The sequence below is a fragment of the Xenia sp. Carnegie-2017 genome, unplaced genomic scaffold, assembly GCF_021976095.1.
Source record: "Xenia sp. Carnegie-2017 unplaced genomic scaffold, XeniaSp_v1 HiC_scaffold_6, whole genome shotgun sequence".
Lineage (NCBI taxonomy): Eukaryota > Metazoa > Cnidaria > Anthozoa > Malacalcyonacea > Xeniidae > Xenia > Xenia sp. Carnegie-2017.
This window is the reverse complement of record NW_025813526.1, coordinates 4,822,588-4,839,322: the sequence shown is the minus strand read 5'-3', so window position 1 is coordinate 4,839,322 and position 16,735 is coordinate 4,822,588. Positions and strand designations below refer to the sequence as shown.

The 16,735-nt window shown below is 36.7% G+C and overlaps 1 long non-coding RNA gene across 1 annotated transcript; it reads left to right on the top strand.

The window, feature by feature from the left end:
* Positions 1–16,304: 16,304 nt before the first annotated feature.
* Positions 16,305–16,656, top strand: LOC124457817. The gene is made up of 3 exons (XR_006952812.1): positions 16,305–16,392; positions 16,469–16,540; positions 16,617–16,656. It is a non-coding gene; the product is annotated as an uncharacterized LOC124457817 (long non-coding RNA).
* The last annotated feature ends 79 nt before the right edge of the window (positions 16,657–16,735 follow it).

The window sequence follows — 16,735 nt, the reverse complement described above, 5'->3', positions numbered from 1 at the left end:
AATTAAACAAATTTTAAATGCCCCTAGTTTAAATTAAAAACAATTTGCAGCGTGTGGAACGAAGTTCGTCTTGTCGAAAGGACCATCCAGGGGCGGATCCAGCTTCTGGGCTGACCGTGGCTAGGCTCTTGCCGATTGTGCTAGCATAATTTTTGGCATAATCTGAGGAATTGAGCATAATTTTTGCCCTTTTTCAAAAAGTAGCACTGCTAGCATAATCCGTATATTTTCTTGTCTTAATAGCACAATTCAAGAAAACGAAGATCTCAGCTGCTAAAAACGATAGATTACTATTAACAGTTGCTTCCACTCCTATTTTTCGATTTTTTTTACTTGTGTTGAGATACCGCGGGAGTTCGATGAAACGGAACCGGAAGTCTGTGTCTCGGTCCCAGACTCCTTAGTCTTTCTCCCAGTGCTCGTTTCAAAATGGCGGCCGCCACGCCAAACCAGTCAAGTGCAGTGAACTTACATCCAGATAGTTTACAAGGTTGCGAGAACAGAGAGGATAGACCAAAGCCTGCACAACTTGCCCGGGATAGACGCCTCGAATCCACCACGGGAAAATACAAGAGGAGGGGGACGAGTAATGTCACTAATGCGAAAAATGTCCCTTTGCAAGATCGTATTAATCAGTTCCCTGATCAGCACCTGAGTGTCAGAGGCACAACGATCTTTTGCAATGCGTGCAGTGAAATGGTATCATCCAAAAACAGCATTTTAGCATCACATTGTAGTTCAAGAAAACATGCCAAAGGGAAAGATACGCTGAAGAGATCAAGGTTAAGAGAACAAACGATAGCCGAGGCACTCAGCAGAGAGAAGACTCGTAAAGACAACACGCTGCCGTTGGCTGAGCAAGCATACTGACAGGAAGTAGTGGAGGAATTTTTGAAAGCAGGGATTCCAATCGGGAAGGTAGACAGGCTACGTCCTTTGCTAGAGAAAAATGGGTATCGCCTCACTCATAGTGCGCATCTCGGACAGTATGTTTCTCTTATTTTCAAGCAAGAGGTTGAGAGAATAAAGAAGGAACTGTCTTTGCCAGGAGAAGATATGACAAGGGACGTTTCAGTAATATTTGACCGGGAGCACCAGGCAAGGTGAGACTATTGCGATAATCCTTCGTTTTATTAATGATGAGTGGATGATAACACAGCGTCTTATAAGAATTGACATTTGCTCAAAGTCGGTGAATTCAGAAGAACTAGCAAGAGTTCTCAACGAAGCCCTTTGCGTTGAATTTGGGATCAAGGCGAACTCTTTGCTTGCAGCGATGAGGGATGGAGCAAGTGTCAATCAAGCAGCATTGGATCGGATAGCATTCATCTTCCCAAAGATGTTGAACATTGTCTGCTTTTCCCACACGCTCGATAATGTTGGCAAACATCTGGAAATTCCTACTCTTTTGGAGTTTGGAAACCTGTGGGTACGCTTATTCAGTCACAGCCATAAAGCAAAGTTGGCATGGCAGGATCTAACCGATCGAAAGCCGAAATCGTATAGCGAAACACGCTGGTGGTCAAAATGGGAAGTTTACAGGCAGCTACTGGAGCAGTTTGGAGACGTTGCTGTATTCCTGAATGATGCGGAAGTAGAGAACATTGCTCCAAAGATTGTGGCACAGCTTCGAGCTATATTCTCAGATCCTCAGCGCCTTGTCGATCTTAAGCTTGAGTTGGTTGTGACCATTGATGTAGGAGAGCATTTTGTCAAAGCTACATACTACTTGGAAGGTGACGGCCCCCTTGTGTTTTCATGCTACGAGAAGTTAAAGGCTGTCACCGAGGCATGCCAAGCTCCGCACTTTTCTAATGTACGCGCAGTTGCTGCCGCAATTGCCAACGAAGATGCTACTCAGAGAGCCGCGGTCTAGAACGGAAGGCAAAAGTTTGTGTACAGCCGGCTATACTTTGGTTCTTGCAGAAGTTTAACGTGAAGCTCTATGACACCGTCACGGCCTTCAAAGCTGCAAGAATCATGTGTCCAGTTGCCGTTCAATGGATGAGGCCTACACCCGCCACAATAGAAGCCCTAAGGATTTTCCCTTTCCTCGACAATGATGCAACTATCAATGGCCTAATTAGAGAGCTTCCACAGTACGTCGCTGCTGCTCAGGATGTGGTCATTGAACAAGAGGAAAAGAAGGTGGAGTGGTGGCAGGCCCACGCAGACCGTCTCCCAAATTGGTCCATGGCAGTGAAGAAAATACTGTTGGTCCAACCATCGTCTGCTGCCGCAGAGAGAGTATTCAGCATCCCTGCAGCTTCATTCAAGGATCAACAAGATCGTGCACTTGCAGATTACTTGCAAGCAAGTGTGATGCTTCAATATAACAAGCGCTAATTAACTGTTGGAGAACGAATTAGAGAAGTCAAGCCGGACTGCGTGGTTCAGAAACTAGCGAGATTATTCAATGTTAAATTTGTTATCCAGGGCTTTGTCAGAAACTGCATGGTTAAGTTTTCACTGTATTTGTTTTTATTTGTTTTGAAACCCAGCGCGCACAGTTCGTTGTTGCTAGCGCGCGCACCGTTCGTTGTTTACTCGAAATTTGCATACTTTACCATGGTAACTGGAGGCCATTTGAGTGCAAAACTGTGTCGTGCTCTGCTACACGCGATGGTTAGCAACTAGCAAGCTATCCGCGGATAGTTATCCACCACACTATCCAGGCTTTGTGCAACCTACTTTTGTTCGCTGGATAACTATCCGCTGGATAGCAGATTTATTCGCTGTATAGGCCCAACCACCGGATAAAGTTACCCAGGTTTTGAACAACCGAGCCCAGAACGTCTGGCCAGGGTTAATAAAATACATTTTCAAACTTGTCTTGTGAGTTGTGAAGTTTGTGCACAGAATAATTTTTTAAAAAAGTAGCATAATTTTGAAAAGCGAGCATAATTTGAGCATAATTTGGGCAAAAAACGAGCACTGCCACTAGCATAATATGCCACTTTTACTAGCACAATCGGCAAATGCCTAACCGTGGCCCTGAGCCGTAGCGAGCGCCTTCGGCGCGAGCCAACGCTGGGGGGTCTGGGGGCATGCTCCCCCAGAAAATTTTGAAATCTAGACTCTCGGAAAAGCGAATTCCGGCATTTTTAATGTAGAATAAAACAATATTTTAGTTATAATCTCATCTAAGAAAATTTCTAATATCGCCATTTTTTTAATTCTGTTCGGATAGGAGAAGAAAAATTTTACTTACCTTGTGGTGTCTAATATAAAATCAACGTAGTTTCCGTACCTTTCTGTAATCACAGGATTGTTGCCGCAGGAGTGAGAGAAAGATGAAGCATGTTATTTTTGCAGTGAATAACCAAAAGACAGTTCACTACAAAAAAATAATTTCCCCTCTTTGTTGCCCCATCAAATGGTGTTTTTCGAAAAGCAGCAAGGATGCCTTTTGTAACAGCCATAAAGATGGCAAGACTAATAAAAGCAATGTTCAAAGGTGGTCTTCTTCCAACAGCGACAAAGATGTTTATCCAACAACAGTAAAGATGGCAAGATTAATAAAAGCAATGTTCAAAGGTGATCTTTTTCCAACAGCAGCAAAGATGTTTATCCAACAATGGTAAAGATGGCAAGATTAATAAAAGCAATGTTCAAAGGTGGTCCTCTAAAACAAAGTAACAAAATGATTTTTGGTGGATGGGATTTTTTGATCTACCAAATAAGAAGGTGGCATCGCAGCACAACGAAAGATATGGACATAGTCAATTGCACTCCCATCAACAAAATCTCTTGGATATATTGTACAATTGAACATTTTATCCAACGAATCCCAATTTCCTTTCACTTCAGCATCATTAGTAATTGGGTAGTATGACTGAATAGCACACTGGATTACTGTGGACAAAGCAAACATACACATCAAGGGTGAAAAGGTGTAATTATTCGCTGTTTCCACTGCTTCTTGTAAAACTGCTGCAACTTCATTCGCATTTTCTAAAGAGGTTAGAGCTGCATCAGATATACACATGGCAAAGGCATTTTTAAGTGAAGTGAATGCACTATTTTTATGCTGGGACTCGATGAGAGGATGGGTAGAATAGTATTTTGCATTCTCAAACATTTCAACACAAGTTAGGAATCTCAAGTAAATAGAGAGTCTCATTCCCAACTAATGCAATAGAACATGCATTGAACAGACAATTCCCATTGGCTAAAGTACTAAAAGAAAAATTAGTATTTAAGTATCAATGGCTGCTTTGTTATACCAAGTTATACCTGGAAACAAATCTGCTAGACTGACTCTTACATTAGAATAAATAAGGGTAACCAATACTGTTAAAGATAGACTAATAATGTTGAAATTGAGAAAGTTATTTTGTCTTTGTGTTAATTTGGTAACATCATGATAAAGTCAAAGTCACAGGCTGGTAGTCTAAGATTTGGAACTGGTCTAGGCATGTCGAACAGGATTCAGACGACTTATTGATTCCATCTACTATTGCATCAATATTCTATATAAATCGCGAAAGAAAGTAACAGTTATTCAAAATGATATGTTAGTTTCTTTAACCAGGGGATAACATAAAATGCCAGGAATACAAGGATAATACATTATTGATTGGGTTGAATTTTAAAAAGAACTAGCTTTGACTAATATTGAAGTAAAACACTTTTTTTAACAGACAGTAACAATTAAAATTATTTAGGCCGTACATTAGACAGACTGAGTATGCAAAATAATGACAGCTTTAGACATATATTTTACATGATACGCTAAATATGAATAGCTGAAAATTAACGGATTGATCATATATTTCAGGCCAAGATGTCAAACGTAAATAAAAATATAAATTAATACCCCAATACATGTAAATTCTTACCTAACAGGGACATTGGGGCCTGATTTTTCAATTTGGCTTTCAGGGAACTGCATTTTTGAAAATAAACAAGTTCGTAGCATAATATCGCCAGTAGAATTTATACGACGAAGCCTTTCCTCGTTGATTATTTTAACACAGTGTTGTCTCAAGTTAGACAATTCACCAGAAATAATTTCGCAAGCGTTCTCTTTCTGAAAGGTTTGGACGAGCTTTTCAAGAACATCGATCTTTTTAGAAGTTTCCATTGATCCTAATCGCTGAGTAGAACTAGAAGTAGCGTTTTTTCAAGTCGACAAGAATCGAGCTATTGCATATGACTTTTATTTATTGCGCAATCAAAATACATTCATCGTGGCTCACCGTGGCGCACATGACCAAAACGTTCCCTGTGATTGGCTTGCAACGCTGCACCGTGGCTGAAAGTTACTATATTTAGCAACTATTGCGAAATTTTTTGAACGCTGACCGTGGCTTTTCATTTTGAGATTGCAGGCTTGAATTTACGAACATATTCCGAGCATATTCATGGCGTATTCGGCAAGATTCGAGACGCTTTCGGTGATTTTACAGTTCAGAGTTTAACTGGATGATAATACTATTTTAACAAGACGTTTAATTTGAAGTTTTTGTTCTGTTAACACAAATTTTTGACAAAAAATTACAAAATTCATTCAATTTTTGCTTTTGATCGAATTTTGCTGTATTTGAGCAAAATTTTTAATCATGAAAAGTCAACCCTGGAAAAACTTAAGTGGCAAAATTCTGACCGTGGCTCAAGCCACTTTCGCCATGGCCTAGATCCGCCCCTGCCAACAGCATTTTTCTATGCGTCTTTTGCAGGTTCGAATCTCGTCTCGGTATGGTGTAGTTTGTAGAGCATAATGTGATAATCGTTGAGTAATAAGGGGCCTGGACCCAACTGTTATTGTTGTTTGTCATAGATAAGACTTAGTCTATTTCACGAAATGAGGATCTTGTAAAATATATATTGAGAGACAAAATACAAAGGTCATTCGTTTACGAATGACAAACAACAATAACAGTTGGGTCCAGGCCCCTTATTACTCAACGATTATAACACTCAATGCTCGCGAGGAGGCTTTACGAAAACGGCACATGAGAGCGGCGGAACGTTGGTCAGAACACACAAGAAGATTACCACCTCTGTCCATTGGACATCACGTAAGAATACAGAACCAAACAGGACCGCACCCTACGAAATGGAACAAGACTGGAACAGTCATCGAAGTCCTTCAACACGATCAATACCGTGTCAAAGTCGACGGGTCCAACAGAATTACACTAAGAAACAGAAAATTTCTCAGGCAATTCACACCTGTACAAGAGCAGTTACCCAAATATACTATTGATACGGACCTGCTGCTGATACCAAAAGTCTCAACGGAGAACCTTACTCCAAACAAAATGACAGCCAGCAGAAAACAAACACCGTCATTACCATGTCTGAGACCGGCGACACAGACTGACACCCCGGAGCCGGCACCATTACCGAGCACAGATACCGTAAAATGGAACTTCACCAAACGCAACCAAAATACCTGAAAATGCCAGTGAACCTACACCAGCGACCACAAAGCCAAGCAAGAAAGCACCACTAGCTCTACGCAGATTACTCGATTTCAACAAGAAAGGGCTGTTAGAAAATTGAGAGGATGAACAAATATCATAGAACAACTTTATATTACGCTTTCCTTTACTAGTAAAGACTTAGGGGATAGAGCATAATGGGATAATCGTTGAGTAATAAGGGGCCTGGACCCAACTGTTATTGTTGTTTGTCATTCGTAAACGAATGACCTTTGTATTTTGTCTCTCAATATATATTTTACAAGATCCTCATTTCGTGAAATAGACTAAGTCTTATCTAGTTTGTTTCGTTGTGTGGTTAATGATCACGAATTCTTTATCCTAAAGTCAAATAAATTTTTTGTGTCCTCACAACGAAAGCATTAGAAAAATAAATTATTGTCAGGGTTAGGGATAGTATTATGAGAAATTTGTGCAACAACGTGCATTCACTGAGCAATGTTATTGTTTCCAAGACCTGGATTAAGCATGGGATTAAGGGATCAAGTGGCTAAAAATATTTATAATTCACTTGCGGGAGAAATACCCATAGCTAACCCGCACAGAGTCAGCACGCCTAAAATTGTGCTGAATTTGGAGACTAAATTCTGTCTCTTGATTGGTTTATTGCCGTTGTGCTGATTAACGAGCCGCCGTTTTTGCTCAAATGTTGAAGCGGTGTTGTGCGAAATTCAGCACAGATTGAGATTGTTGATAGCCGGAGGTTTTATCTTTGAGCTTCAAAACCAACAATATTAATGAGAAGCATGGCATCTTTTACTGATCGACTCGAAGATGCTTTTACGAGGAAAGATGAGACTTTCATGGCTCAACTCTACGGAGAGATGTTGGATTGCCTGAAAGTCAACAGCATTGTTACCAACGATAAATTGTTGGATCTTCTCGGTGTTGATATTTTCCGAAATATCAATGCCGAGAATTTTACATACCGCAGAGTGCCAAGACAAAGAACACAAATTTGGTTTCCTTAAGGTTAGAAAACTTATGACATGTTATGCATGCATGCTTACACAAGAATATATAAGCAAATATAAATTGACTTGATGTGATGCCCGATGGATTTGTCATTTGTGTTTTTGGATTGTTGACAAACTGCACGGATTATAATTATTTAGCACTAGAGGTTAATTTATGCATGATTTAATTGACGCGTAATTTGAAGCGTAATATTCATTGGGACACAAAGGATTTTAGTATATAAGTGCAGCTTACACTTACCGCATGCTAACCTGAGCGAAAGCTTAATCATTGATTGCTTTGATTATATCTGCTAACCTAAAGTAAAATTAATGTAGATCGTGAGGACCCGGCAAAGAAGTGAGTTTATGTATTTACGTTTGGTACACTGTTAAACAGAGCACATATGTTATTCATACTCTATTATTATTTACTAGATCGAATAAAAGTTATTTACTTATAATCTATACAATTCCGACTCACGTATCTATCGGACTGCTAACCTGAGAATCCAGTTTTATTTATGTGATTCAAAACAAAACAAATTTTCAAATTTCGATCATATTTAAAACGTTTCTATTGATTATTTCTTGATGTGTTCAATTGTATACTTAAGATAATTCGTGTGATAAAAATTAATGCCCAACATAAAGTTCTGATTAGAGCCATAGAAATAGACCAAAAAAAAACGAATTGTAAAGTTAAATTTATTGTGACGTTTCGTCTTTACTCAAGACATCTTCAGACGAATAATAAATAGGATGTTAAGACAAGATATTATATTTATTATATTTAGGAGATTATTTTAAAGTCGTCTAAGTTGGGGGTGTGTCCAGTTGCGTTAACCCCCAACTTAGACGACTTTAAAATAATCTCCTCTTCCAACGATACTTATGAACTCTCCATTCATGAAAGCCTTCTAATCAATAAATACAAGCCTTCACTTAATGTGCAAGGAAACTCCATTCCACTTAAAGCCCGCCGCACACTAGCGTACTTGCCGCGCGTACTTGTTATTCGTGACAAGTTGGATCGACAAAAATTCCTAGTGTGCGCGGAAGTTTCGAACAACATTTGTCATTCGTGACAGATATTCCAAATATCAAACATGTTTGATATTTTTTGTCACGAGTAACAAAAATCCCAAGTGTGCGGCCGACGAAAAGCAAGTCCTCCTACAATGATGACACTACGCATGCGCATATTAAATTAATGTAAACACAATATGGCGGATAGCATTGACACGTTAAATCAGAACGAATGTAGTGAAATTGTTACGGAAGCTATCTTAGTGAACCAGTTGGTTGATATCTGGCCTGATTATCGGTGTTTATACGATGTGCGATCGTCCGACTTCAAGAACCGTGATGCACGCGAGAAAGCTTATCAAAATATTGCAGAAAAGTTAGGACAAACTGGTAAGTTATGAATCTTTGCCATGTGCTGTATTGCCCCTTATATTATATCATCTGTATATTGCAGTTGAATGTGTAAAAGCTAAGCTGAAGTCCCTCAGGAACAGTTATACAAGGGCTAAAAAGATTGCTCCAAGTGGAAGTGCACGGAAAAATCCGACAAAGAGAGGAACCTGGTTGTTGGAAAAGCTGCAGTTTCTGGCACCTTACATTGCAACAAGAGTCCCTATATCCAATATGGATTCTGTAAGTAGCATCCGTGCAAACATTAAATTAGACACATCAAATTGTTTGGTTACATGTTGCCAAATTTTCTCATTGATACTATATGGCATATATTTTTGTGCTAGAAAATCTGTAAAAAGGAAAGTAGAAAAATTTATGGATCATCAACATGTAAATCAGATACATGAATTTATGTATTAGTGCATATTGTTCCTGTTTATGTGCATTTAGATGTTGATGAGAAACAGGGAGAGGTGAAAAGTTTTATTTTAATATCATGAAATATTTCGTACAAGACTATTGCTCCCTTTTCAATTTTCATGAGGCAAGATAGCAGTTAATTGTTTTAAAATATAATTTAGTCTTAGTTATCTTCTAAATTGAAATGCATTGTTTAGCAGTTCAGTTAATCAGTAAGGTAATTTAACAATAACCAATATTAACCTGGGATGCATTAAAAAGTCTGCATCTAAACTGTTCATTTGATCATAAGATCCTGCCATGGGACTGAGCCATTGCCATTAAAGAATGTGGTCAGATACATACATTGTGTTTTAGCATTTCTTGATGGGTTCCTATCTGAATTAAATTTGTTTAAACTAGCTAAGCATGGATCACCTCTCCATGGCCCATTTGAAATGCTATGGTCTCTGTTTTCAACATCTGCAGCTGCTGTGTATGTTGATTTTTGTTTTTCCACTAAGTAGTTGTGCAAACAGCAGGATGCTAAAATCAACTGTGTAACCTTCTTTGGACTTAATCGTAATGTTGTAAGAAACACACGCCACCTATGAGCAAAAATTCCAAAAGCATTTTCCCCCACTCGCCTTGCTCTCGAAAGATGGTAGTTAAAAACTCGTTTCTCTCTGTCTAAATGTCTATGAGGATAGGGCTTCATTAATGCTTTGCTCATGGAAAAAGCATCATCTGCAACAATATGATAATGTACTTTACATACTGAATTTGGTTGAAGAGGAGCAGGTAGTGGCAGATCTAGAGTGTTCTGATCCAATGCTTTTTTCAGAGTTGATTCATTGTACACACCACTATCTCCAGCCCGCCCTGAGGCACCAACACTCACATATAAAAACTTATAGTTAGCATCAACAAGAGCCACTAGCAATACACTAAAGAAATGTTTGTAGTTAAAAAATTCTGAACCACTTGAAACAGGCTGTTGTATGGCAATATGCTTCCCATCAAGCGCCCCAATACAAAACGGATAGTTCCACTTCCTTTCAAAATCTTTCGATATTTCTAACCATTCATTAGCAGAAGTTGGAGTCTAAAAATAACATTTAAATTATATTTTTCATAAAACATTTTAGGAGCACTGTGACTCTCCATCAGATACTAGCATAATTGATCAACCTGATGAAGAAAGTGTTGCTGATGATAACATGTCTTATCAAGCTAATATAGAAATACCAAGTCCAACTCCTTTGGAGGGAGATTTGACATTCCCTTAACAAGATCAACTAAAGAGCCATTTCAGTTAAAAATAGTAGAAAGAAGCAAGCAGAAGAAGAATACCATCTCATCAAAGGACTGGCTAAGTCAATGTTAGAAAAACAAAATAAGAAACTAAAAACTGACAATAAACGAAAGAACCAAACGGATACTTTTGGTCGATATGTATCCTACACATTAGCAGAACTAGAACCCAAAGTACGTTTTGTGGCTCAACATCACATCAATAACATTTTGTTCCAAGCACAAAGTGGAGAGCTTTTGACTAGGCAGACTTTTGGAATGGTAACACCTACTTCTTCACAAGATCAAACTTTTTGGCCATTAAACCACCCAAAAAATAGATCCAAAGTTGATGATATAGTTTCAAGATTTCAATCTCAACTGAATAATCAACATTACAGTCTCCCATTCCAAAGACAGCACACTGGATTCCATCCAACTCTACAAGTTGCAGACAACACTAGGCAGTTTCAGTTTTCTTCTCCTTCTATTCAGTCTCCATCCAATGTACATGAACATTGAACAACACAACACTTGACAACCATTTGTAAACATATTTGTATCATGAAATTTTGTATTATCTAAACATAACTTGTCTAAAGTTTATTTCAAAGTGACATGTTCAATATATTGCCTATTAAAACTTTTATTACCTTCAAATATTGTTGTTTTAGAGACATATACAGAGCTTGGCATGTCTCTTCCACAATTTCAGAAATTGTTCGTTCACCGATACGAAACTGGAATGACAAACTCCTGAATGTTTCTCCTAAGTTAAAATAACATAAATAATAAGTTGCTCATGTACAGGAATGAATTGAACAAAAAGATAATATATTTCCTCAGTTCGAACCTGTGGCGAGGAAACGCAAAGTTACGGATAGACGCTCGCAAGGTTTCACTGCTGGTCTCAAGTGTGTATCCATCTTAGTAATGTAAGGCAGAACCAATTGTAAGATATTATCAAAGCAATCCCGATCAAGTCTATGGAATTGTCGAAATTTCTCTGGATCCTCTGCATTTAATTCTCGAACGAGATTGTTAAATACTCCTTGCGATTGTCTTCTTTGGATCCATCGCTTTGTCCACAACTTACGATGTACAGCTCTCAAACGTCTCCGTCGCTTTCTCAACAACAAAATCAATAGCAAAACTTTTTCGTCTTCTGAGGAACTATCATTATTGCTATATGTGTTGGTGTCACTGATATTAGTGTCACTGCTATTAGTGTCACTGGCATCACTGGATATATGTATCGCATCCATTTTCTGGCATATACAACCACAAATACAACCATCAAAATGAGGGTCTCCACTGACCTAACGACAACTGGACTAATCAGTAGAAAAGACTCCTTGCTAGATATTGCGCATTGGCGACACATGACAAAAGTGGCGTTTTGTGTACTTACTATAATAATATATAACCATGCTCGTAAAAAAGTTTTATTAGAGAGACATTAATAGTTTAAGTTTAAACGAGTGATAAGAAGGCTAAAAGTGTTAAAGTGCTTAGAAAAATGTGGTAGAAATATAAAGTATGCCAGTTTTCGGCATATATAACCATGGTCGTAAAAACGTTTTATTACAGAGATCTTGTTAGTTTGAGTTAAAACGAGTGATGAGAAGGCTAACAGTGTTAAAGTGTTTAGAAAAATGTGGTAGAAATATTAAGTATGCCAGTTTTCGGCATATATAACCATGGTCGTAAAACGTTTTATTACAGAGATCTTGTTAGTTTGAGTTTAAACGAATGATGAGAAGGCTAACAGTGTTAAAGTGTTTAGAAAAATGTGGTAGAAATAAAAGTATGCCAGTTTTCGGCATATATAACCATGGTCGTAAAAACGTTTAATTACAGAGATCTTGTTAGCTTGAGTTTAAACGAGTGATGAGAAGGCCAACAGTGTTAAAGTGTTTAGAAGAATGTGGTAGAAATATAAAGTATGCCAGTTTTCGGCATATACAACCATGGTCGTAAAAATGTTTTATTACAGAGATCTTGTTAGTTTGAGTTTAAACGAGTGATGAGAAGGCTAACAGTGTTAAAGTGTTTAGAAAAATGTTGTAGAAATATAAAGTATGCCAGTTTTCGGCATATATAACCATGGTCGTAAAAACGTTTTATTAGAGAGACAATGTTATTTTAAGTTTAAACGAGTGATAAGAATGCTAACAGTGTTAAAGTGTTTAAAAGAATGTGGTAGAAATATAAAGTATGCCAGTTTTCGGCATATATAACCATGGTCGTAAAAACGTTTTATTACATAGATCTTGTTAGTTTGAGTTTAAACGAGTGATGAGAAGCCTAAGAATGTTAAAGTGTTTAGAAGAATGTGGTAGAAATATAAAGTATGCCAGTTTTCGGCATGTATAACCATGGTGGTAAAAATGTTTTATTACAGAGATCTTGTTAGTTTGAGTTCAAACGAGTGATGAGAAGTCTAAGAGTGTTAAAGTGTTTAGAAAAATGTGGTAGAAATATTAAGTATGCCAGTTTTCGGCATATATAACCATGGTCGTAAAAACGTTTTATTACAGAGATCTTGTTAGTTTGAGTTTAAACGAATGATGAGAAGGCTAACAGTGTTAAAGTGTTTAAAAATGTGGTAGAAATATAAAGTATGCCAGTTTTCGGCATATATAACCATGGTCGTAAAAACGTTTTATTACAGAGATCTTGTTAGTTTGAGTTTAAACGAGTGATGAGAAGGCTAACAGTGTTAAAGTGTTTAGAAGAATGTGGTAGAAATATAAAGTATGCCAGTTTTCGGCATATATAACCATGGTCGTAAAACGTTTTATTACAGAGATCTTGTTAGTTTGAGTTTAAACGAGTGATGAGAAGGCTAACAGTGTTAAAGTGTTTAGAAGAATGTGGTAGAAATATAAAGTATGCCAGTTTTCGGCATATATAACCATGGTCGTAAAAACGTTTTATTACAGAGATCTTGTTAGTTTGAGTTTAAACGAGTGATGAGAAGCTAACAGTGTTAAAGTGTTTAGAAGAATGTGGTAGAAATATAAAGTATGCCAGTTTTCGGCATATATAACCATGGTCGTAAAACGTTTTATTACAGAGATCTTGTTAGTTTGAGTTTAAACGAGTGATGAGAAGGCTAACAATGTTAAAGTGTTTAGAAGAATGTGGTAGAAATATTAAGTATGCCAGTTTTCGGCATATATAACCATGGTCGTAAAAGTTTTATTAGAGAGACAATGTTAGTTTGAGTTTAAACGAATGATGAGAAGGCTAACAGTGTTAAAGTGTTTAGAAGAATGTGGTAGAAATATAAAGTATGCCAGTTTTCGGCATATATAACCATGGTCGTAAAAACGTTTTATTACAGAGATCTTGTTAGTTTGAGTTTAAACGAGTGATGAGAAGGCTAACAGTGTTAAAGTGTTTAGAAAAATGTGGTAGAAATATAAAGTATGCCAGTTTTCGGCATATATAACCATGGTCGTAAAACGTTTTATTACAGAGATCTTGTTAGTTTGAGTTTAAACGAGTGATGAGAAGGCTAACAGTGTTAAAGTGTTTAGAAAATGTGGTAGAAATAAAAGTATGCCAGTTTCGGCATATATAACCATGGTCGTAAAACGTTTTATTACAGAGATCTTGTTAGTTTGAGTTTAAACGAGTGATGAGAAGGCTAACAGTGTTAAAGTGTTTAGAAGAATGTGGTAGAAATATAAAGTATGCCAGTTTTCGGCATATATAACCATGGTCGTAAAATGTTTTATTACAGAGATCTTGTTAGTTTGAGTTTAAACGAGTGATGAGAAGGCTAACAGTGTTAAAGTGTTTAAAAGAATGTGGTAGAAATATAAAGTATGCCAGTTTTCGGCATATATAACCATGGTCGTAAAATGTTTTATTACAGAGATCTTGTTAGTTTGAGTTTAAACGAGTGATGAGAAGGCTAACAGTGTTAAAGTGTTTAGAAAAATGTGGTAGAAATATAAAGTATGCCAGTTTTCGGCATATATAACCATGGTCGTAAAAAGTTTTATTACAGAGATCTTGTTAGTTTGAGTTTAAACGAGTGATGAGAAGGCTAACAGTGTTAAAGTGTTTAAAAGAATGTGGTAGAAATATAAAGTATGCCAGTTTTCGGCATATATAACCATGGTCGTAAAACGTTTTATTACAGAGATCTTGTTAGTTTGAGTTTAAACGAGTGATGAGAAGGCTAACAGTGTTAAAGTGTTTAGAAGAATGTGGTAGAAATATAAAGTATGCCAGTTTTCGGCATATATAACCATGGTCGTAAAACGTTTTATTACAGAGATCTTGTTAGTTTGAGTTTAAACGAGTGATGAGAAGGCTAACAGTGTTAAAGTGTTTAGAAGAATGTGGTAGAAATATAAAGTATGCCAGTTTTCGGCATATATAACCATGGTCGTAAAAACGTTTTATTACAGAGATCTTGTTAGTTTGAGTTTAAACGAGTGATGAGAAGCCTAAGAGTGTTAAAGTGTTTAGAAGAATGTGGTAGAAATATAAATATGCCAGTTTTCGGCATATATAACCATGGTCGTAAAAAAGTTTTATTAGAGAGACAATGTTAGTTTGAGTTTAAACGAGTGATGAGAAGGCTAACAGTGTTAAAGTGTTTAGAAGAATGTGGTAGAAATATAAAGTATGCCAGTTTTCGGCATATATAACCATGGTCGTAAAACGTTTTATTACAGAGATCTTGTTAGTTTGAGTTTAAACGAGTGATGAGAAGGCTAACAGTGTTAAAGTGTTTAGAAGAATGTGGTAGAAATATAAAGTATGCCAGTTTTCGGCATATATAACCATGGTCGTAAAATGTTTTATTACAGAGATCTTGTTAGTTTGAGTTTAAACGAGTGATGAGAAGGCTAACAGTGTTAAAGTGTTTAGAAGAATGTGGTAGAAATATAAAGTATGCCAGTTTTCGGCATATATAACCATGGTCGTAAAAACGTTTTATTACAGAGATCTTGTTAGTTTGAGTTTAAACGAGTGATGAGAAGGCTAACAGTGTTAAAGTGTTTAGAAGAATGTGGTAGAAATATAAAGTATGCCAGTTTTCGGCATATATAACCATGGTCGTAAAAAAGTTTTATTAGAGAGACAATGTTAGTTTAAAACGAGTGATGAGAATGCTAACAGTGTTAAAGTGTTTAGAAAAATGTGGTAGAAATATAAAGTATGCCAGTTTTCGGCATATATAACCATGGTCGTAAAAAAATTTTATTAGAGAGACAATGTTAGTTTAAGTTTAAACGAGTGATATGAAGGCTAACAGTGTTTAAGTATTTAAGTAAATAACAGTGTTACAACAGTGTTTAAGGAAATAGTATGTGCGTAGTTTAGTTTATCAATGTATCCTTTCCCACACGGCTAAGAGCCAAGAAACAGTTATTGACGTTAATTAAATTTCCTTATGTACATTTCGTTAATTATATATAGCTTAAACAGAGGAACTACTCCGACCAATAATAATATTTGTTATTTGTAATAAAGACTATAAATACTGCTCTGTAAAATAATAAAAATCAGTTCGATCATTAAGTTCACTCGTGGTTGTTACCGAAGGTATATATATACTAAGAAAGAGATATGGCGAGTAACTCGAACTCAACAATTAGGAATACTTCTATAACTTTGAAAAATACAATGAAGACAAATTCGCGGGGAGAGACACGTGTGAAAAAGAGTCAGAGACCGGTATATAATATAATCTCTTTCCTGTTATATTGATAAATATTTCAATAATAATGATTCGTTATTTATGGCATAAAGTTTATGTCACATAATAATTCGTTTAGAGGAAAGAGTTAATCAGCAAAAATGAAAGTTTGAATGCATACAAAATGAGAAAGCGTCTAGTAAAGCGCGTAAGTTTGCTTTTGTATTTTTTATTTTGTATTTTGATAATATTTTATGTAATTTCATGATTTTAGATTGATCAAGTGTCCCAGTCTAATCGAATCGGTCCTCTTGTTTTATTATATTTGGATGGGAACGGAAATGTTCGAACAGCAGGTTATTGATTTTTGAGTTCACTACTTGAACACGCATATGTTTAACTGTATTGAAATAAACCCATTCTGTGTTGTAGGAAGTCCTGGATTGCGCGAAGATGTGTTGGACGTTGCCAGCCATATAGTATGCAAATATATTGAAAACGATTTGAGGTCTTCAACAACGTCATCTGGTGAATACTGTTACTGCTTTTTT